Raw genomic sequence first — 24671 nt, 5'->3', positions numbered from 1 at the left:
GATACAGTACTACAGTATATAGTTTAACCAGTGATGAGGAAAAAGAAACTATGAACCTACATCAGCTTCTCTAAGCCTTGATTTGGTGACTCGAGTTCCTGTCTGCTGTATTGCCATATTTGTTTGACAATTTTTTAAATTAACCATTGATAATTACAGATAGTTAGGGGTTAAAATGAGGGGGAATGGGGTGGAACTGAGTTCCACCACCTCTAATGGTTAGGTGGAACATTTTAACCAGCGGCGTAACTATAGCACCGCAGCCCCTGCCACCGCGGGGGGCGCTGTGCATGTGGGGGTGCCGGGAGCTGCGGTGCTATAGTTAAAATCCCCCACAGACTTACCTATCTCGCTGGTCCCGGCGGCTCCGTTCTTCTGCTGAGGACCACCACAAAATGGCCGCCCCCATATAGCACACAGTTCTCTAAAACTGTCTGCTGTATGGGGGCGGCCATTTTCTGGTGGTCCTCAGCAGAAGAACGGAGCCGCCGGGACCAGCGCGATAGGTAAGGCTGTGGGGGATTGATGGGGGTTTGCATGGGCGGTGGGTATGGGGCGGCGGGGTAGGGGTGCTTGGTGGGGTGGCGGTGGGCCCCCCCCCGCCATTAGGGGGGGCGCCCCCCCACCGTTAGGGGGGGCTCCCCCCCTCCGCCGCCAAGCACCCCTACCCCGCCACCCCGCACCCCGATTTTAACCTCCACATTGTCCCTGCACAGTAATTCTTACAGAAAAGCTTTCTACAGTAGTTTTCAGGGGGATGCCATAAACCCTACCACTGGCCCTGTCTCTGCCTAATGTGGGGAGAGGAGGGGGTGTAATTAGCTGGCATAGAGAAATTAGTTCCCCCACCTCTGCATGACCACTTTAATGCCCTGCAGATAGGTATCTCTTACCTTGATTAAATGTATTATTTTAATTTATTGTTGAATTGAAGGGTAATGTGTAACTATTTTTGACACAGGAGATTGCTTATGTGGCCCATTTTCTGGTTTAGATAATATATTGATATATATATACTGGCAGTACTATTTTTCTGGAAGAGAGAGAGAGAGAGAGAGATTGTATTTAGAAATGAAGGCACTCATAGGGGATTTATCTAATGGAAAGTTCATTTTGTGCCAGAACAGGTTCAGGAACCCAGTTCCTGATGATGTCATATTTAACAAGAGGTTCAGAAAATTAAGTTCCTGCTGAAAAATAGCACTGTATATTCCTCTATTAATGCTTTCTGCTTAAAACCTTCTGTTATCATACACAGCTATTTGTAAAACGACTGCTGTGTAATACTGTTTTCAAGAGCTGAATTATGTTTTCCTGTGTGACCAGTGTATTACACCCAGGTAGCACTGGTGCATGTTCTGCATTTTTCAGTGATTGTAAAACACAGCCCAGTGAAAGAGAGATGAAAAGAGTCTGCATTGAGTGCCATCTTCTGACCATTAAAGACATGCAAAATAAAGTTCCGCATTTCAGTGATACACAGTACAGCTTTGATCCATCCACTCATGTCATTTTGAGACAGGCAGGTATTAGAAAATATTCAGTCCCAAGTATAGCAGCTCGAATATGGCTCTGAAATAAGAGCAAATGCAGAATGACAATGAGAACTGTTCAGATGTTCACTGAAATGCTTAGCTTTAAATGCCAGCTCATGAAATTAAGAAAATGAATTTTAACATTGGCAAAGGGAGAGTAAGCCAAGCAGAGAATGTGTCCAGCTAAACACCGAAACAATCATTCAAGTATACAGAGCGTAGAGGTTTTTTTCTCTCTTCCACTACACGCTATAAAAATGAATAAATTAAACATGAAAAGAGACACTGCAGAGCAGTAACAGGAATGCTTAAACCATTTCCCATTTCTCTGTTCTAGAAATGAGGATCATGCTTCGTATAACAATTTTGCTTGGCATTAAAAGTACCACATCTCAGATCGTAACATCTACAGTACTATGTGATGATTGCATCGATCTATCTATCTATCATATATATATATATATATATATATATATATATATATATATATATATATATATATATATATATATATATATCTCCATGTCCTGGGATGGCACTCCAAGTCTGGTATAGCAGCGTTATCCAGAAATAATGAGCCGGTGCCCGCCTAAATTCAGAGCAGTGGGGTGCTGCTCTTACATGTAGTGAGGGGAGGAGATGGCAGCACTCGAAAATAAGGAGACCAAGCGATCCGGTTTAGTACCGACGTTTCAAAGCCGGGTGGCTTTTTTATCAAGGTGCTTTAAGCACCTTGATAAAAAAGCCACCCGGCTTTGAAACGTCTGTACTAAATCGGATTGCTTGGTCTCCTTATTTTTGAGTGCCGCCGTCTCCTCCCCTCACTATATATATATATATATATATATATATATATATATATATATATATATATATATATATATATATATATATATATATATATATATATATGAAGAGAAGAACAGACAAAGTGCACCAGTCAGCAAGATGAATAAAATAACACTTTACTTATAATAAGCTGATATACATTGGGGTTTAGATATAGAAGCTTGCCAAAGACAATCACATCACCGGCATGGCAGGTGGGTACAGATGGAATCACCACTCACAGGATGATCAGCCCAGCGGGGTACGTACATCAGCAGCCGCCGACTAGAGACCTGGATGGTCTCTCATGGACCAAACAGGACTTCCAAGTCAGCAGTGTAGAAGCCACATCCAATGCATTTCGTCACCAACACAAACTTCATCAGGGGGTGTGGCTGCCTCCTGATATCACCGCTTTTATATACCCATATCACATGTGCCGCCAAGCATATTATAATTACCTACATTGGTGGCACATGTGATATGGGTATATAAGAGCGGTGATATCAGGAGGTAGCCAGTCCAGAGTGGTGGCACTCACAATAAACTACTCTCAGGTAGCCATTATGGTCCGCCTTGGACTGTATTTGTATATATATATATATATATATATATATATATATATATATATATATATATATATATATTGTACTACAAATATGTTTTATAGTAGTGTTGTTTTACACTCACCTAGCCTAGGTTTTTAAGGTGAAAAGGATAACGTCTGATGAGCGAACTGTGTATAAACTAATAACCAATTAAAACCATTAATTTCGGTAACATGGACTGGGTTGAATGTAGACACAGTAAAAAAATGATATATAATATTGCTCTGCTTGATTATTTAGCAGTATTTGCTGTCATCTATGCTATAGCTATCAAACTATGATGCCCATTTATCAACGAGTTTTAGCTGTATAAAACTGATTTCATATGATAAATGTTGCTCCAGCCAATCAGCTCCCAAGTATCATTGTTCAAACATCACAATACCTGATTGGCTGGAGTAGCCTTTATCACATTCATTGAGGGTTAAATAACCCAAACTCATGAATTATTGAGCCCTTATTAGTCTGGCTTTCATTTTGTGCATATGGTATGGTTGGAAGTAGACGATCCTGTCAAGGAGGTTGGCAGCAAAGAGGATGAGAGAAATACAATGTTCATTTTAGAAAGGTAGGTTGAGAGTGGGTAATCCAAGGGTATAGCCCTGTACACACGCTTAGATTTGCTTTAGATTTGATGTTAGATTCGATTTTCTATTAGATCTGGCATTAGATCATCCCATTCAATTCGGCATTAGATCTGTACTTTTGCATTCAATTCGATTTTGATTCCACAATGTAGGCACAATGTACTCATTCGATTACTGGGTTGAATTCGAGATTTCCTTGGCTGCACAGTAGATTTTTCTATTGGATTTTTAGAAAACGGGAGCACACATTGAATCGAATGCAGATCGAAAGTGTCCTAAAAACCATTCAATGTGGATTTGATTTTGCTTCTATAAGCAAAATCGAATCGAAAACAGGGAAAAATCTAAGCATGTGTACACAGCTTATGTTTGAAAAATCAGTCCAATCTGACAGGATGATTAGTGTGGTGGGACAGTTGTAGTGATGAGGCCCGATTGGGAGTTCCACAATGCTTAAGTTATCCAGTCTGACCCAGTATGAGACTTCATTGGACTCTACATGAGTCAAAGTGAAAGATGTTGCTTAGCAGCAAAAGATAATATATTACACTACATGTTTTACAAAATGCTTCTCACTACAGTTAAATTAATTTTCATAGTAAATAGTAGTTTTACCAAGTATGACCATTCACAGACCTAAAGCTACATAAGGCAGTCCTGTCACTGCCACTATAAGAGGATAAGGCAGCTTCTACTGGAATATGGTACTAAAACAACATGTAATGGTGTGGCATTTTCAGGATCTCTACAGTGACTTATGAGGCTATAGGATGATAATGTATAATGCATAAGCATAATGCATTTATTTTGTTGTGATCAGAGTAAAAATTTAGTATAATGGACTTATAGTATATATTTTCCTACAACGATATGTCACCTTATGAGTCTATGGGTTGGCCATATGGTGGCGTGAGGCTTTAGAACTGATCATGTCACTTTTATAGAAAGCTTATGTGAATATGCAAGCCAAAACAGTATGTGCAGCCAGTACTTTTTGTACTAGATGGCATTGCATCTAGTTCAAATTGCATGACCTTGTTGGACAACAGTTATAGCTGCTGTAAAAAGCTTCTGTGTGTTTGTTCTGCTCAGCTGGAGTAATCAAATCTCTGTGTGTGCTCTAGCTCTGTTGCCTCAGCTGTAGTGAACTAGCTTGTTACCTGAGCTCAGGCTGCTCTCTTGTGATTTGCCTTGTCAGTATCCCTTCTCCTTTATCATGGAGTCAGCCCTGCCGGTCACAGCCTCTAAATCTTAGTTACCCAGATGTATTGACCTGCTGTGTCTGCCTTGCATGTATCGAGTAAATCTGCCCTTTCTTGTCTACAACCAGAAAACCTGCCCTGCTTTGCCTGCATTCAGGAAACTTCCCCTGCCTAGTATGTATCCTGTGGTCCTATATTACCTTGCTTGGTGTCCTGCAAAGCCATCTAGCCTTGTTTGTTGCTCTTAGATCCTGTTATTCCGGAGTGAGCATTTCTGTAATTACACTGTTGTTTGCTACTCTATTCACACACATCAATTCCAGTCAAGACTGCAGTATTTCCAAAACCTTAAAGTCTCAGTTTAATCATCTTGGACATACAGCAACACTACTTGTTGTTACTGTCTTGAGTAACCCTTGCCTTGCCTTGCCAGTTGCATTCTCCAGGCAAATTTTTGTTGTCAAGTGCATTTTCCAGGTTAACCAGACAGAGGGCTACAACCTGCACACCGGGTGTAGCAAAGTTCAAAACCCTTTGAAGGACCTCTTTGGGTCCTAGACTGCCCACCTCTGTTCTGGGTCATGACAATTATTGGTATCTGCCAACCAATACTGGAGTGCCATAACAGTAGGTGTCCATTGCAATCAAGTTAAAAGTCCTTATATAAAAGTGGTGATCTAATATCCACAAAATACTGTGATGGAAATTCTGAGACAACAAAAGGAGTCATCAGCGTATACACCACAAATATACATAAAATTAAGAAGGAAATTGTCCCAGACTGGTTCTCCAACAGTTCCTTGTTTGTGGGAGCTCCAGTATGGGACAATTCCTGGTGTATATTTTACAGTAGGTTTCAAATATCTGGAAAGAAAATCTTTCACCTTTGCATCTGCTTTGTAATTCCATTAAATCCTATTCTATACTATAGTTGTTAATTTGTAATTGAAAGAATGTATAACGTTTCAGTCCATGTTGGAACCTTTAAGACCACAAAGAACAGAACAAGTGCAAACCAATTTGCATATATATATATATATATATATATATATGCTTTTTTATGGAATAAATAGTAATATATATGTGGTATTCTGTGGTCTTTCAACCTTTCATTTTTTTCTTAAATGAACCCCCTGATTGTGCTGTCAAATGTCAACCTTATACATGAGCGTTAGAAACATAATCTCTCTTACACAAAGCTAGCATGAGTTTTTTTTGCAAATGCATGCAATTTGTTGATCATTTATGCTATAAATGTGCTAAAAATAACAATTGATCTGAGAGATCAAATAGGCAGTGGTCAGCAAATCCCAAATAAAACTTTCATTGAAGCCTTTGTGGTGTGCAGCAGAATCTGCTGATATGTACACTATCGATTTTCAGTCTTATCATTTAATGTTTTTTTCTCCTCTCGCTCTAACCTACAAGCATTTACTCCTTTCATTGCTGGACTTGTCTAGATGTTAATATAACACAAAGTTATGTAACCTTTAACGGTGCTAGTTTAATGTCCTATAGATAATGTAAAGAACAGGCTGGTCATAAACATCTCCAGTAAATTAATTGGTGGCTCAAATGCATAAATTATTATCACGAGAATTCTTGACCCAGGAAAACAAGAAAATAATAAGTTTGTCACTTACATCTATAGCAGTGATTTTCAACCTTTTTACCTTGCGGCACACTAAATAAGATTTTTAAATTGCCAAGGCACACCATGAGATCCCCACAGGAAAAAAAAAAACAAAGCTATTGGCTCCCATACAATGAACAATCACACTGGTCCCCACAGGTAACAAAAATAAAATACAGATGGGGCACTTCCCATCCTGGCTGGCGGATCGCCAGAACGTCCCCTTGGCGACCCGCCAGCAGCCTCGCCAGCGAATATACTGAGACGCGCATGCGTCGCACGCGCGTCTCCGTCTCCGTCGCCAGCGCGACGGAAACCCTGTCCGTCTCCGCCTCAGGGAGACGGACAGGGTTAGGGGGGGTTAGGGGGGGGTGCGGGCAGGCGGCGGGGACCCCGGGTTACCGCCGGCAAGCCGGCGGGGACCCGGGGGAACGGATGGAAGCGCCGTCGGAAGGGGACGCGTGCGCCTATCGTGCGTGCGCGTCCCCTTCTCGCCATGGCGCTGGCGGGGGATGGCGGCTGGCGACGCCAGCGCAATCCCTGCCAGGATGAGACCTGCTCCATCTGTACATCGGCCTTTTACAAGAAGAAAAGAAAAGAAGAGACCAGTAAATAACAGTTGAACTGGTGGTGGCTGTAAACTGGTTTGGGCATCTCTAGATCTTCGGGCTCACTTGAGAACAGCTCAAGGCACACTAGTGTGCCAAGGCACAGTGGTTGAAAAACACTGATCTATAGCATTGCAAAAGACCCAATACAAATTAAAGTAGTATTTTAACCCTTCGAGTGCCAATGCTTCTGTGAGATTTTCTCAATATATCCGTTAAAAATGCCAGCTTTGCTCACAGCATCTTTTTTGGTTGCAATATTTAACTAAACATCAGTTGATTGAATTGACTGTATTTGTATTTATTTATACTAAAAGAACAGTCGCTGTAAGCGATGCTGGCATTTTTAACAGATTTTTCGAGGATCGTCCACAGCAACGTTGGCACTCAACGGGTTAAGAAACTATATTTAGATTCTTATCAAGGAAACTTTATCAGGGTAGGTGAGTGCCAGTAAGTTTTTCAATGACAATGACCAGCTATGGTAAGTATAATGGTCATATCACTTACTAACTGCATTCATGTGTCCTCTTATTTACTCCGACATGTGCACTACAAGTGAAAGCATGGACTTAGATTCTGTAAAAACATTACATAAAGTATGTAAAAAAATAGAAACAAATATTAAAAGAATTAAAAAATAAAAAATGCTTTATTTGAATAATGTATTTTTCACTGTTAATTTATCTACCTAATGCAATCCTTAAATGACGTTAATAATATTGCATGTTGAAGCATTACAGAGTACACACTGTTAAATTTATTGATGATCATCGTTTTTGATAATCTACCCCAGTAAGAGAGCCTAAAAATATAAGCAAAAGACCGTTTTTGTAGAATCTTCCCCTTTTTGCCAAAAAATCTGCTAATCTTTTGAACCCTAACTCCAAAGGCAAAAGTCACCTTTTAGAATATTCTCCACGCGCATAACTCCAACTGTTCCTTTTTGTTTCTGTGCAATTCCTGCTAAGATTATTGTTCAGCTACTTGGCTGCTGCAGTCCCATAAAAGCACTATAATATTTCACCTAGTCTTGTAAAATAAACCTAAAGGATGTATCATTTTATATTGGCATTGATTCACTGATACCTGGGGCTATTTTTGTGCTACTGCATTTTCAGCTCAAAATAAATACCAATTTATTTTATATTTTATACATATTTTACTAATAATAATGTATATTATAAAATGCATTTATTTAAAAATAACAATTGGACTCATATATTCAGATATAAAACAATTAATTGAAAATTACCATACTAAGGGCCTTATTCGAGTTCACTCTTTCTGACAAAATCCTTCTTAGATGGACAAAACCATGTGCACTGCAGGGCGGGGGCAGATGTGTAAAATGTGCAGAGATAATTCGATTTGGGTGAGTTATTTTGTTTTATTTTTACAATGCAATATAGATCTCCCTTTGAAGTAAAACCCCACCCAAATCTAACACTCTCTGCACAAGTAACATCTACCCCACCTGCAGTGCACATGGTTTTGTCCATCTAAGGAGGATTTTGTCAGAAAGAGTGAACTAGAATAAGGCCCTAAGTTCTCTACATCCAAAATATGTGGCATCCATCCTGCATGTCAAATTGTCAGGTTGAGTTCAGTACGAAAGTCAACCTTTTGACTACTGTACATTTCCATTTTGCTCTTTAGCTTTAAAATTTGCTTCACTATTACCTCAGAGGTGTTAACCACTGTTGCTTAATGACATAAGTAAAATGTAATTATTTTAATAAACTGATATGTTACCATTTTTCTTTTAATATGAAGAGCTGCAGAAATGTTAGTCTTTTTATATTTTTACTTTACAGAAAATATTTTGGAATAGCCTAGATATGAGCAGAGACATCTTCCCTACACATTGAAAAAATGTAATTAAATAATCCATAGAAATGGGTCAAATCCATTTTGCTTGGAAATCTGATGTAGTTAGTTTCAGATGTGCTGCATGGAAATATGCTAATGAACAAGGAATTTGAATTTACCAGTGGCATACTGTATGTGCCTGAAATGAAAGTTGAAGGATTTTATACCGCTATTGTATATTATGCTTTAGGTAATATCATGCCTATAGAAAAGCTTACACACAGCAGATATTTTAATGTTATAATAAACAATATACTATTAAGCAGTTGTAAATATTATCACAGATTTATTTTTATAGTATGAAATGTTTTATTTGAATGCGTTTAACGCATTTGTTAGAATTATTAGTCAACTAATCAATTTCTTGGAAGATTTAAGTTTTAGATGAAATTGATAAAACAATTTCAGGTAACCTTTTGGCTTATCAATTGCATAGAATGCTTGAGGAAATAATATAATTTATATTCTAATCTGCCCCAGGGGAGACGGCATGTAAATGTTTCATTTGCTGTAACCTCTGTGGCATCTGCAGCCTTTTTCAAGCACTTGTCAATACAGTCCATTGACTTTTCTCCAGGTTATGACCTAATAATGAAACACAACAAAATGCCTAATTAAGCAATGTGTAATGCGAAGGTTTTTGTGATTGGAAAAATACGGAATAATAATATAAAAAAAATGTGTATGGATAAATAGTGCTGTCATTTCAAAGCTTGTCGGTTATTATTGATAATTTTGTCATTTTTCTACATTGATGTCTCTTAAAGCGTCCAACAAAGTCATATCACTAAAATGTAATTAAAAAAATAAAAATAAATAAATCGATCTCTGATCATTGAGGTGAATTGATAATATTATTATTATGTCTTTTTTTATTAAAATGTTTAGCGTCAAGGTCATGAGTTTGTAACCCTTAACCCAGTTGTGTTGTCAGTTTTCATATACACAGGGAATAATACTTTGATTACTTTGGTGTTCTCTAAAATGTACACACGTTATTGCAATTACAGTATAATATGACACTTAGAAAATTAATATTGGTACAAAATAATAATAATAATAATAATAATATTAATAATAATATACCATTTATTACTGGTTTTATAAGGATGCACACTAAATAGCATATGCTTTTTGCTTTTATCGTATTTTAATCAGAAAATATAGGATTTCTTCTAATTAAAATATAAAAGAAGAAACACATCAGAAGGTGTTTCTCTTAATGCTAAGAAGTTTTAAATATAGAAAACTATAGAAAAGGTACTCTCAACTCCAGATGGTATAATTACTGACCCTGCCAAATAATGTGACTCATCTGCCAGTGATTTAGACATAACTTTTTGGTCATAGCTGGAGACACTGGCAAGAAAATTATATATAAATGTATCTAAAGTTCATCAAAGATCTGTAATGTATAATTTATATTATTTAAGTACAAAAATTGCTATTTTTAAAATAAAATAGAAGTGTAATGGCAGAGCTTAGATTATGTAGGCTAAAGAAAATCTTTAAAACTTTCTGTCTAGGATAAAATATTAACTTTTATTATTATGGAATAGTTGGCTTCCACATGTTACAGTTGACTCCTAATGTAGTTGGTAATTGATCCCACTTGTCATGATATCTTTTAGTCTATGATAACAGTTAAGTTCAGCTCTTTACAATGATGTGGGCTTATTGATCCCATCTTTTGTAACGTTCTAAGAGATCCCAAACATGACAAAAAGCATTATGTAATATTATTATTATTAAATTAATTTTGTAATATACAAAAGATTGGCTAAGAGATTCAGTTAACAAAGTCTGCACCAGCTCACTGAGCAAGCACACAAGACAATAGAACATGTACACACCGTTCCAAATCATTAAAACAGAGTCAACAGAGGACTTTGCTATTTCATCTACTATAATATGTACAGTATGGGTAACAATAAACTACAATATATGTTTAACCATGTGACAAAATGTAATGCTTTCTGGTGTTAGTTTCCACATTTGATGTTAAAAAAACAATGACAAAATGTTATTTTCTTTTTTTTTTTTGTAACCAAAGACCATTTTCTATTCTTGGAATTCTTAGCAGGGTCATTTCTTGCCTGGTAAGCATTCTGTGAGCTTTTTCTAAGCACTGTTTTCCTGATATATAAGAAATCCGACTTCTGCATATTGGTTTGGGATGAAATTGAACATGTCCCAGAGGTAATGGACTAGTCCATTAAGAGAAGAGCACATTCATCCTCTGCTCCATGCAAGTACGATGGACCTTTGATTTAGTTTCAGACAACATTAGCTCATCCTAGAGTGGTAGGAATTGATTAGCTGTGGCTGTGTGCCTACAGGCTGTTTGTTTCATATCTACAATATTAACAAGCATTCTTTTCGTTTCATGGCAATCAAAGAGTTTGCTATTGGCTATAAAGAGAGTGAGAAAAAAAATAAAGCAACACTTTCTGCACTGTGATTTTTTAAAAACAAATAAGGGTCCTTATAAAAACCAAAATGTTTACAGTGATGACTGGTTTCCAAATGTAACTCCAGTTTGCATTAATTAGGACTTACAGTAAGTATAAAACCGTATATTCAGCTATGTACAAGATAAAATAAATTAAAATAGCCTTAAGATTTTGAATATTTGACGTCACCATTTTTTTTGCAGTACAAATGTCTATTGATGTTTGACCTAGCAGCTGTAACAATGAAAACATGATTTATTGCACATAAAATAGGGATAAGGTGAGCTCAGGAAGGACAGAAACCTCATGTGGAGCGGAAGGACAAGGGTATGGAACTTTTTTTTTGTATGTGATGTTATTATAATGGAAATAAGGCATATAGACTGGTCCTCTGACACTAATGGCAAATGCTATAAGGGCCAATGGCCCATTGGGCCATTCTGGTCGCACAGAGAGCCAGGACATTTATGTGTAGTGCGGCCTTCCAGCTCTCTATTTGTTTGCAACCCTTCCCCCTTTCAACATGCCTGCCTGCAAGAAAGTTGGGGACATCTTAGTAGGCCAGCCCACCCGAGTCGCGGCCTATGGCTCGCGTGATCTCTTAATTGCCAGGGCTCAAATGCAGCCCCAATTTGTCTCTACCTATACATTTTTATTGTACGGTGGATCAAGATGGATAGATTAAACAAAAATGCATACCTAAAAGTTTAGGAATCATACTTAAAATAATACTTTCCCGGAGAAGCTTTACATAACAAGAGAGCAACATATGAATATTGCATTCACTAAAATGTTCAACTTTTTTAAATTCATTTAAATTTAAACTTGTAGAAGATAATATTTGAGGTTGGCATGCAAAATATTGTTTTTTTGTGACTTTATGGTGTATATTGTTGATTTATTTACAGATACAGTATTTGTATTTGCACCAGCATATTCCATTGAAATTGGTAACAAATCATAATAAAAAAACAGTGTTTCAAAAATGTATGTTCAATTATTTGGAGTATATAATTCTACATGTATTGTCATGTTTTTTTATTACACTTTCTGGGCCAAACATTCATGACTGAACGTGAAATTGCTATAATCCTTTATAAGTGGCTTAAAAAAACATTATAAAGTATACATATTCTTTGTTTTTCTTAAAAAAAACTAATAAATCAAATTTGTTTAGACAATATTTAAAAAAAAAAACTTATGGTTGCTTCATGTTAAATTAAGCATTTCAGATAATATGTATTATTTTAATATGTGGTAAAATATAATATGTAGTAAAATCGAGATAAAAGACTAAAGGTACTCATACACTTATTGTATACAATAATTGTAATGTGTATGGGCAGCTTAAGATGTAATCAATAGGGATGTGTTTGGCCCACCAACCAGGAGTGTCTTCTTATCTCATGGTCCGTAAGCAATGGAACAAAGTACATTTTGTTCTTATTTAATTGAAAAATTAAGGAAATATTTGGGTTGAAGTTTGTTGTATAGTTGGCCATTTTAGTTTCCATGATTCAATAATTTTGCATTTTCTTTTGTTGGGGATTAAATAACTTTAATGTCTCATTTAAGCAGCACAATGGATTCATTTAGCAGTTGATCGTTAACGTGTGATTTGTGCTTTAGTGACATTGTACTTAATTTAAATATGCCAGTATTTCGAATCAAAGATTCATAATTTTAGTGCGGCAGAATAATCGCTACACTTTATTATGTTTCCACTAATTTGTTAAAATGTTCCAGAGGGCCTGCTGTATAATATCATTAATAAAATCATGTGTTAATGTAGTATCCACTCTCTCAGCCGAATCTGCCAAGGATAACAACAACAACAACAACAATTACTGTGTTACTCAATGTGAAATAAACATCTTTGTTGCACTGTATTGCAGAGTATCTTGAACTCATTTAAAAAGATCTGTCAGTGTTCAATTTACTAACTCACACAAATTTTTAACCAAATTTACCAAAATTCCCAGTTGTGAACACATGGAAGTCCATTGCATAATTTGTGAATTTTGCCGTACATATATTTTACTATATTGGGTTGATTATCCAATATTGTCTGTACATTTATAGCATACACTATAAAAACACATTAATTGTTACATAAGCAGATTTTTTAAAATATACTTAAGAAAGGTGCTTTACCGTTCTACCCAAGCCCTATTCAACCAGACTGCAAGTCAATCCCAGCTCACAACAAACTGTCCAGTAAAGTATTCATTGTGATAATTAAAATTTCACAATACTGTATGCTGTAATAGACGTTCATCTTTTGTAAAAACACTTAATACAATACTGTTCAAAATCTTAGGTACAAAATACATAAACAATATTTACAAATAATTATAAATACTTCTAAGTTATTAACCAAAGGAAGCTGTATTATACAATTATTAAGTATATAAGGAAGAAAAAACAATATTGTAATATGATTATCAGCTTATGAAAAATAGTAAAACATTATAGTGAAGTTTACATCATACAGATGTTGTAATCTAGAATGATATTATTTTAGTGATAAATTGACATTCTTCCAAAGGAAAATCCACTCACCTTTAATATGCCCTGATTTTTAAATGACTCCTCCTCCCTTTTATTAACTTGTTTTCAACCCCAGGAAGTTTTAGCGGCTGCGATTATTCCAAAAAAGGCAATGATGGTTATTAACACCTTCCTTTATTTATGTAAGTTCCCCAGGCCACCTTAGCCATGCGGTCGCTCCCTGTAGCCATCCATATTACATGTTCAATACTAGTCCTTTTAAGGACTCTAATGTGTGTGATCCTATCTATGTGTCATTTTTATCCTTGGTAGCCTGGTGTGGGACCGTATCCCTGTCAGTAACGTGAGGTTTATTGTCATATACCACGTGTCCCAGTGCACTAGCTTGTGGTGAACTGCAGCACAGGAAGTTCACCCTGCTAGCCCTATACACACCGGGCAACTGTACACAGTACTGAGCTTACCTATTTAGTCCTATGTAGGACTCTATGTGCATTGCAGTAGTGTAGACAAATGATTCGGCCAGCTCCATTTATACTGGGCTTTACCTGATTGCAGCAATACGCTCATATAGTAGTCCCTTCCAGGACCTCATTGTGCAAACCTGCCCATTGGGGATATAAATATATATATATATATATATATATATATATATATATATATATATATATATATATATATATATACCCATAATACTTGCACTTGTCTTTGTAGAGCACAAGAGATATACATAATAGCGGCTGCAGATCACATGCCCATACGTGCTGATGTGTGGTGAACCTAAATTTCAGAAGTTCACACAATCAGCACCATACACACTGGGCGATTTTCACCTACCTTTACTAGCGTTAATATACATTGGTGGATTAGTACACTTGAATGGGATAGGACACATTTTGCTATCAGTATACATATTATAAGCAGATGTTTCTCCCATAATATATATACTTGGCCCCCTATATAGTGGACTTGATATTGATCCACACTTACTACTACCCAGCAACAGTTTTGTGACTGAGAGTGGATTTTGTTACATACCGTAACATATGTGTATCAACTCTGTATTCTAACTGAGCACAACAAGTGTGACAAGTGATACTTGATACATTATTTCATTGCCAACAGTGGATTTTGTTAGATACTGCAATATATGCATATCTTTGTATGGTAACCATGCATTTTATGTGATAATAGGTACTGGATATAAGATATATCCTGATAATATGTAAATTTTATGTCTCCATTTACTTCTCTTTGGTGCACCACACCTGTGAAAAACCTTTCCATGTCCTCATCTTTCATAATTGATTTTTGTCCGTGGTAGCACACCCCTGCATACTTACCCAATTGTATTATCTTATATTATACATAGCAGGGGGCTTTTCTCATCTATTACATACTTTACTACTATGGTCTTGTGTGACTGACCCCACAAAACCCCCTCTCTTGCATGTAAGTTCCCCAACACAGGTTCTTCATCATACATTGGGCTATCGAAATATTTTACTGCTAAATTTTTATTTACCCACATACACAGTGACGGTGTTGTGTGCATGCAGCCAGGGATCTGTAGCACACCCTGTAATCAAAAGCTATGCACTGCTATGGATGCAGTGGTGTTACATTTTCAGGTAGTGCGGGAAGCCTAAAAAATGTGACCGAGATTTTGTGTTATAAATTATTGGCTGCTACTGCATGAACATTGGCCTGTTACTTTGAGAATGAAGCCAGAGTGATCAATCAGACTACTTGGCTTCAGATAGATATTATGGTTGTATACAATGATGAGACACTGTGCCTGGGCCCTGATTCTGGTTGGCTCACAAAGCAGCATTAGTTAGCTTGTCCCTGCAGAACTGCAAATGGATGTTTTGCATAAACATCCAATCGCTGGCTTGTGTGCGGGCCCAAAATCATTCAATGGTCACCAACTGTAGTGCTCGCAAATCTAAGTTTGTCTCTGCTGACTTAGATTAGCGGTGCCCTGCTCTGAGAACAGGGCTGACAACTGAGATCCGGTGACATCAGCCACCCACCCACCCTTGGTAGACAGATGGCCACCCCAGTTCACTGAGGGCACCCGCAGTGAAGACTTGCACATGCACATAAGCAATTATGCACATGTGCAGGCCTTCAACATCGGTCCCCATTTCGAATTTGCAAAAAGCCAATCAACCCAGATTGACCATAAGAAAATGGAGGTCGTTCTTCTCTATGTTCTTTTTTTTTTTTTTACTTGAAATGATAGAAATCAGTTTGTATGTAACAGACTCATTTTTATGTATAGAATTATATAATTTATTAGCATATTATGATACTAAGAGTCTCAAACATGTCATATCAATTCCATTAGCAGATAATAAATGTAATTAACTAAAGCTTGGAAAAATGAAAAGAGGTTATGTTGCCCATAGCAACCAATCAGATTATGTCTATCATTTTTCTATTGCATTCTAGCAAATTATAGAATCCGATTGGTTGCTATGGGAAACATTACATAATTTTTAGAAGCTTTAGAAAATTTACCCCATCATGTCGAGTAATAAAAACATATTTACTTACAACCCAATGTGGTCATACATTAGATTTAGGGGGGTATTCAAACTCCCACCGCCATTCCCAATGAGGGAATGGTGGCGGGGCCTTGTTCAATGCTGTCTTCCCCGACAGCATTGAACAGGGATCTCGGCAGAACTTGCCCGATTTCATAGGCGGTCAGGCACATTCTGCCGAGAACGGCCAGGAATTGTTGAGCTCCTGGCCGCAGCTCTCCGATTTCCAGCTGCTTCTCGTGGTCACGCCCGATTCTCTGCGCTCGGCAGGCGGGACATTAAATCCCACCTTCAAAATCACAGTCGAGCCGACCGAGAAGGGCCAGCCCGACAGTCGTAGCCATGCATTGAATACCCCCATAATCTTGGAGAGAGAGAAAATGGAGGAAGATATTGTCCAACTATCAAACACAGCCTGTAAAATCACTTCTAGTTGATGATTAGATGATTAGTCGGCATTGGATCTCTCTTCACATTTAAAACTGTGAAACATTATTTTATGTACATTCAGAATACTGTAAGAAAGAAATATTTTTCTTTGACATGCCAAGAACTGTGATGTAAAGGAATAGTGCCCTGACATTCAGATGCCACTTCAATTCTTTAGGGATCTTCTACTTGAGATTTGAGGAAAAAATCAGTTGGGGTCAAGCAATGTGAAACACGTCTTTGATACTAAGTAGCATTCAATGCTGAGATAGAAACTTTTGCAATAAGATAGACGAAAATGGGACAAAATCTAAAAATAGGTCAGCTAACAGAAAAGGCAAGTAAAAAAAAAAACACATTTCTTTATCACACAAATTTTAATTATACTATATGACCCTCTTCCCATCCATAGCTGCTAGCATTCTAATTAGGCATCTAGTTGCTTAACCTTGTTAAGTAAAGTTAATTACATTGATATATTCTCTAAACACCTTACCAATTTCTCACATTTGTTTCCAGGGCTAAACTGTCAATCAATGAAATCACTTTTTCAATGATTTCATTTTTCTGGTCACATTTTTCTGAAGTTGATATTCATTATAAAGTCTCCCATATCTTATATTCCATAATCCTTTGGTTTTCTGTTTAGGCCTGGGTCCCATTCAGAGGTGGCTAACCATGTAGCGCAGGGGTGGGGGTTAACTAAGCACATATTAACATACATGTAATTGTGTATGTAATATGGATGGATTACCTGGGGGTTGGCAGCACTGTCCGTTTCGGTGCCATCTGTTGCCCGTAAATTAGCATAAGCAATTAATTCCTGCCCCTGGACTCCTAAGAAATGTGAGTTGGGGCTGGTTTAGAATGACTTTGTGAGGCTTATGCTGATTATGCCCCAAGGCATAAGGTGCTGCCCTTGGGGTAATCCATTTGGCTAATTTACAGTATTACATACATGATAAGATGTATGTTTATATGTGCTTTGTGATCCCCCCCTGCATTACACAATTGGCAGTGCAGCTGACGCTCATCCCTTCCCTGATGTATTATTATAATATTCCTTAATACGGAAAAATAAAAAATAATTTTGGTCGCTAGCAATTTATATAAGGGAGTCTCAAACTGTATTGTCATAACAGATACATTTTCAGCTGCATGATGGAGTACTCAAAAAATAGCTCCAACTCCAATGTTATAAACACATCTGTGTGTTTGTTAAAGGTGACGTTTCCCTTTAGACCAAGGTAGTCAGATAGTAATAAGTACTAAGGATTTTAAATCACGAGGGCCAAACTTTAGCGTCTATACGATCCTAGTTGAGACACTACCATACACAAATGCTGGTCGGTTTATAATAAAGTCAGATGAATGCAATGAGCCTTTCTGACTGATGAGTGAGCATATGCATACACATACCTCCCAACATTGTTGGAAGTGGAGAGGAGGTGCCCGAAAAAAATTTCGCCACTTTTTGGCGCATGGCCAGCACAGTGAATAGACACTGTGCGCAGAGTCTATTCCCCGCTGCTCTGTTATGCAGAGGAGCTGGTAGCAGGGGGGATTCCCAACTTCTTTCCCCCACTGAGGGACACAGCCAGCCCCAGATGGGATGCCAGACCGATGCAAAAAAATGGGGCTGTCCCGTGAAAATCAGGGCAGTGGGGAGATATGCATATATGGTAAAAGAAGAAATGCCTTCTTATCTTACAAATGGTGAATACTGAGGCCAATACTACTTTTAATGAAACCTCTTAGACCATTGGAGCATTACTGGATATCAGATGAATGTCTGGAAATGCTAATAAAACATGCAACTATTGTAATTTCACATACTCCTTAAAGTTTACTAAATTCTTTGAATAGTAGAGTTGTTTATTAAAGTTACTTATTTATTCAATTGAAGGGCTTTGACGTACTGTATAGGTCATTGGTACGACCTCACCTAGAGTATTGTGTTCAGTTCTGGAGGCCATATCTCCAGAAGGATATAAATACATTAGAGACTGTACAAAGAAGAGCAACTAAAATGGTGCATGCCCTACATCACAAAACGTACCAGGAAAGACTAAAAGATCTTAATATGTATACTTTAGAGCAGAGAAGGGAAAGGGGGGACATGATAGAAACTTTCAAATATATCAAGGGCTTTAACAAGGTACAGGTGGGAGACATTCTTCACAGGAAGAGGAGCAACAGAACACGAGGACATGCACTGAAACTAGAGGGAGGAAGATTCAGGGGAAATGCGAGGAAGAATTTTTTCACAGAAAGAGTAGTAGATAAGTGGAATAGCCTCCCAACAGAGGTGGTAGACGCAAATACAGTAGTACAATTTAAACATGCTTGGGATAAGCATATTGATATCCTTACAAAAAAATAAGGATCAAATATGGTTTGAGGTAACATGTTTAAAAAAAGGGGCAGACTAGATGGGCCAAGTGGTTCTTATCTGCCGTCAAATTCTATGTTTCTATGTTTCTATGTACTAGTCCTTGTGATCGTGCCTTTCCTGTATGACATCATCCCCATTGATGAAGTCCATACAGTTATAAATGTGCATGTACTGTATGTATGTACCTCAATTAGAGATAAGGCTTAATATCATTTATATATATATATATATATATATATATATATATATATATATATATATATAAAAATATATATATGTTTCCCACACTGGACTGGTAAAAAAATATAACCAGTGTTTATTGCATACATGTATGCAATAAACACCGGTTATATTTGTTTACTGAGTCTCCGAGTGCCGCTTGTCCAGCGCGGAAAACTTATCTTGGGTGTTGCAACCCATCTTGAGGGCACAGGAGCAAGAAAGTCCAGGGGACACCGGAGTGCCGGAATGTGTTGGATGTTTGTGAATATATATATATATATATATATATATATATATATATATAATCTCAAGATAACCAAATATTCTTATTTTATTTTGTGCTTAGCTTGTCTCAATCATTCAAAATTAAATGGGACAGGATAACAGTTTTTCAGAAGAACAGGGTGTGCATTAATTTAGACTGTCATTTATACTGTATGTGCATCATTATATATGCAGCAAGGTCTTCCCACACAGCCTTTATAAGTGTTTGAATTTAACTAAATGAACATGACTTAGAATACAGTCCTAACAAAATGTCCAGAAGCATACTTTGCATATGTAACATCACTTGAGCAATGACACATATAATAGCTAGTCTTTCTGCAAGAAGGAATGCCTGTCCCGATTAGATATGTTATGTGGAATTCATTATTAATTCCAAATGCCATTACTACATATGATGCTGTAAAACAGAAATGTTTTTATTGCCTACTGTATTTAACTAGTACTATACTTGCAGACCAGAGTTGCTGTGAATTTTCTAAAACTGAAAAAAGTAATTATCAATATAAACACTATTAATAGGATTACTAAAAATATTCTGGTGGGGACCAAACAGCAGCAAATGATCCGATGAGTACATAGAAACTCCACAAATAACATAGGGTCTTATTTTAGTTCACTCTTTCTGACAAAATCCTTTTTAGATGGACAAAACCATGTGCACCGCAGGTGGGGCAGATGTTTCTTGTGCAGAGAGAATTAGATTTGGGTGGGGTTTTACTTCAAAGTGAGATCTATATTGCAGTGTAAAAATAAAGCAGTCTGTATTTACCCTGCACAGAAACAAAATAACTCACTCAAATCTAATTCTCTCTGCACATTTTACATCTGCCCCCCTGCAGAGCACATGGGCCCTTATTCTGATCGGTGCGGCCGGATCCGAATATGCGGCCAGCACCGTGCGTCCTAAACCCTGCCTTCCATATGAATCGGCAACTCCGTCCGTACGCGGTAAGAAGCTGTCCGAACGGACCGCACGTGTATTTCTCATGAATACACCTCCTCCATCTCAGAGAACCTCCCCCATCATTCGATGGTCGCAGACCATCGAATGCAGGACCGAGTGGCCAGGCAGCTCCCGCAACCTCAGACCACACGGGCATTTCTCCGTGCAAAAGCAGGGATCTGGGCGGGCAGCGGCAATGTCATATGTCCGCCCCCTACACGTGCGTCACGGCCGCATTACCATACGTACGCCCAGCGTTTGCATGGGAACTCCCATGAAACGTGGGGTGTAAACATATGGTAATGAGCCCAAACAGCCCTTCACACCCCTCTCCACCCCCTGTTCTTAGTGTACACATTTCATGCGGAATGTGGCCATGCGTCCCGCTCGCACATGCGCAGAGACGCCTCTGCACATGCGCAGACACAAAACATCGGCGGCACGAACGCACGCGGATATTACCGCACCAACCAGAATAAGGGCCATGGTTTTGTCCATCTAAGAAGGATTTTGTCAGAAAGAGTGAACTAGAATTAAGCCTAGTGACTGCGGCATTAACACCGACCTGCCGGGGCCACTCGTGACAGACTCCATGGAGATGGCTACATCCAATCAGGTGGGGAACTCCCCTGGAGATCAGCCCTGACTGAAGACAAGTTCATATAGTATGCCTCCTTTTTTCTTCTTCATGAAACTCAATATCATGGGTCTTCAAACTGTGGCCCTCCAGATGTTGTAAAACTACAAATCCCAGCATGCCTTGCCACAGTTTTGCTATAAGGAAGTGTTAAAACTGTGGCAAGGCATGCTGGGATTTGTAGTTTCACAACATCTGGAGGGCCACAGTTTGAAGACCCATGCTCTATATGATCCTCAGTTTCTAAGGCTATTCATATGCCCTATACAAAACACATCTAAATTATTGTACCATTTAAGCCTCTACTGCCTCTGACAGAAGACTATTCCAATCATCCACTCCACTTACTGTTTAGTAAACAATTTAAATGTTTACTTACATTTCCCATGAACCTACCTACGTACAGTTGTATCACATGGTCTCAACTTTGAGGCTGAGATTATGGAAGTTTTGGATATTGACTGAGATTGTCTGTATTTTAAAGTATTGATTATTTTCAAGGCAAAATCAGATTGGTTTTGCCATGTAAATCATTGTTGGCCGTGCTGATACCTCTGTACCCAGCACAACATCGCTGCCCGCGTCAGAAATGTTACTGGTGCCAATTTAAGATATGACCATTTATAATTGAAAGCCCTACTAGCTCCATACAATACTGATTCCCAGACTTTCCTCCAGAATCTTATAAAGATTGCAACCCTAGACATCCACCAAGTACAATTATTTTGATAGGCTGGGATTTATTGAGACCTTTTTTAAAGTGAACCCTTTCCCCTTTAAGAAATAATATTTTAATTTAAAGGTTCATTTGTGATGGTTTTACATTCCAAACTGCTGTTAACATAAACAGTGTTCAGGTTCCTTCCTTTCTAGATAATAAAAATGATAATGAGCAATCTGCTTCTTTTCTTTCTCATCTTTTGACCTTCCTTTCTTTCTTATAAAATGATTAGTCTTCCAATTTAAGGAAGAATACCATTTAAGATTGTGACTAAAGCTGTTTAGGCCTTATAAAAAAATGTGATGCTTTTATGATTACTTACCAAATTAAAATGGCTTACGTGTTCTTTTTGTTTTTATTTTTTAATCTTCTCATACCTATTAACTGTAGTTTGTGCAATACATCACATCTAAACCTCTCATGAATATAAAAAGCTATCCATATGATAATAATCACTTTTTGGAGGTCATCTTTGATATCCTTTAAACACACACACACACACATATGTATATATAGCCTTAGGGCTAATAAATTTATACTTGTTTCGTGAATGGTGTGCAGCATCTTCCCTACAAAGTTTGTCTACATACCTATGCGGGCACCCATGCAGCATTGCAGAAAGGAGGCTGTGCCGGACACCTTGGATTGTTATATATATATATATATATATATATATATATATATATATATATATATATATATATATATATATATATATATATATATATATGGTGCTTATATATTTGTCTCTGTCTCTCCCTCTCTTTCTCTCCCTTTTTTTCTCTCCCTCTTTCTCTATCTATATATATATAAGCAGAGAGCCCGGCACAACCTCCTCACATGTTGCTGTAGGTAATTTAGATTGCAGAAATGTGCAGCACTCCAAAGACGGTAATCCGTTGAGAAAATTTACTTTATTGGCATACAATCGTTACCTGATGACGATATCGGTTAGATATTGAAACGCTGTATGCCAATAAAGTGGTTTTTTTTCCAACGGATTACCATCTTTGGAGTGCTGCACATTTCTGCACTATATATATATATATATATATATATATATATATATATATATATATATATATATATATATATGCAAGTGGGTTTTTTTGGGAATTGAAGCGCTGACACCTGCTATTAATTAACCCTATTCAGGGATCACTGCTCTCCAGGTAGCAGATTGTAGTAAGCACTTGTCTTTTTTCTTTTAGACCGCTGCTCCCCGCTGTGGTGTGGTGCTCTATCCTAGGCACCCAAGGATGTCTACAACAAAAAAAGGGGGACAAGGGGGGCGCCCAATAGTGCAATATCGTTGTTTTATTTTTTTAAAATTCAATAAAACGGAAGAGCTCCGATTGTTATAACTCGTACCAAGTTAATCCACTGGAGTGGACTGGGTACCACTAGATTCACAAAATAATCCCCTCTGGCATAAACAGCATACACAGGATGGAATAAGGTCACCGTTGCAGTGTGATGGAATAACTCACGGGACCTCTCAGCTGGGCTGCTGGGCAGGACAAAGGAAGCCGGCGTCTCTGTTCGCTGCAAGCAGGCTGTCAGCGTGTACTGAACGCCAGGGATTGGAAAGCACGTCACATCAGCCACGCCCCTACGCGTTTCGTCAGAGACTTCGTCAGTGGGGTGGCTGACGTGACGTTGTGGCATAGTATAAGAGGACAAGGGGTCCAATCAGCATCCCCGCATTAGCATATAATTGCATAGCATGCAGGTGCCGCCCCCATTGTACTTCTGAATGAATGGGCTGGTGAAGGTGTGGTAGCGTCACTCAACCACACTGCACGATGTTACAATTTGTCAGAGTTACATAGTTAAAAGCATATTAGCATGTGCAAACGTACGATGTAAGATAGTCATATAAAATAAGATAAAATATAACAGACGCCGTGTTAGGGGCTCACCTGTGTTACATTAGAAAACCTTCATAGTGTTTTCAATTAGCGCATACAATTAGCGCAAACAATATTAAACATAACAGAGTTATATCAACTAAAAATTAAATATAAAAAGTACATATATATAAGAAATTTTGATAAATAGGAATATATATGTATATATATCGAAACAGAAAAATATATATATACTAATAGTGGACATTAGAGAATAAAAAATAGAGAATAAAGAGCAAAGAATAACGCAAAAAATATATGTATATATATACACAAATATTCAAGAGTAGCAGCAATTATACCAACAGAGCTAGAGACTTTCAGAATATTCTAGCTCCCCATAAACATTATAATGATGTCTTTATATTATTAATATCTGTATAGTATATGCATCAGATTATTGATGTTTTTCTTACTATCGATCGATATGCATCAATAGTAAGAAAAACATCAATAATCTGATGCATATACTATACAGATATTAATAATATAAAGACATCATTATAATGTTTAGGGGGAGCTAGAATATTCTGAAAGTCTCTAGCTCTGTTGGTATAATTGCTGCTACTCTTGAATATTTGTGTATATATATACAGATATTTTTTGCGTTATTCTTTGCTCTTTATTCTCTATTTTTATTCTCTAATGTCCACTATTAGTATATATATATATTTTTCTGTTTCGATATATATACATATATATTCCGATTTATGAAAATTTCTTATATATATGTACTT

The 24671-nt window shown here is 37.5% G+C and overlaps 1 protein-coding gene across 2 annotated transcripts in view; it reads left to right on the top strand.

Moving 5' to 3' along the window:
- The window catches only part of NRG3 (neuregulin 3), a 716420-nt gene that overhangs the window by 322709 nt on the left and 369040 nt on the right, over window positions 1–24671 (top strand). The gene's annotated exons all lie outside the window — the stretch shown is intronic.

The sequence above is a fragment of the Crinia signifera genome, chromosome 6, assembly GCF_055691185.1.
Source record: "Crinia signifera chromosome 6, ASM5569118v1, whole genome shotgun sequence".
Lineage (NCBI taxonomy): Eukaryota > Metazoa > Chordata > Amphibia > Anura > Myobatrachidae > Crinia > Crinia signifera.
Note: the sequence above shows the minus strand (reverse complement) of the source record. Positions and strands in the feature narration are given on the sequence as shown.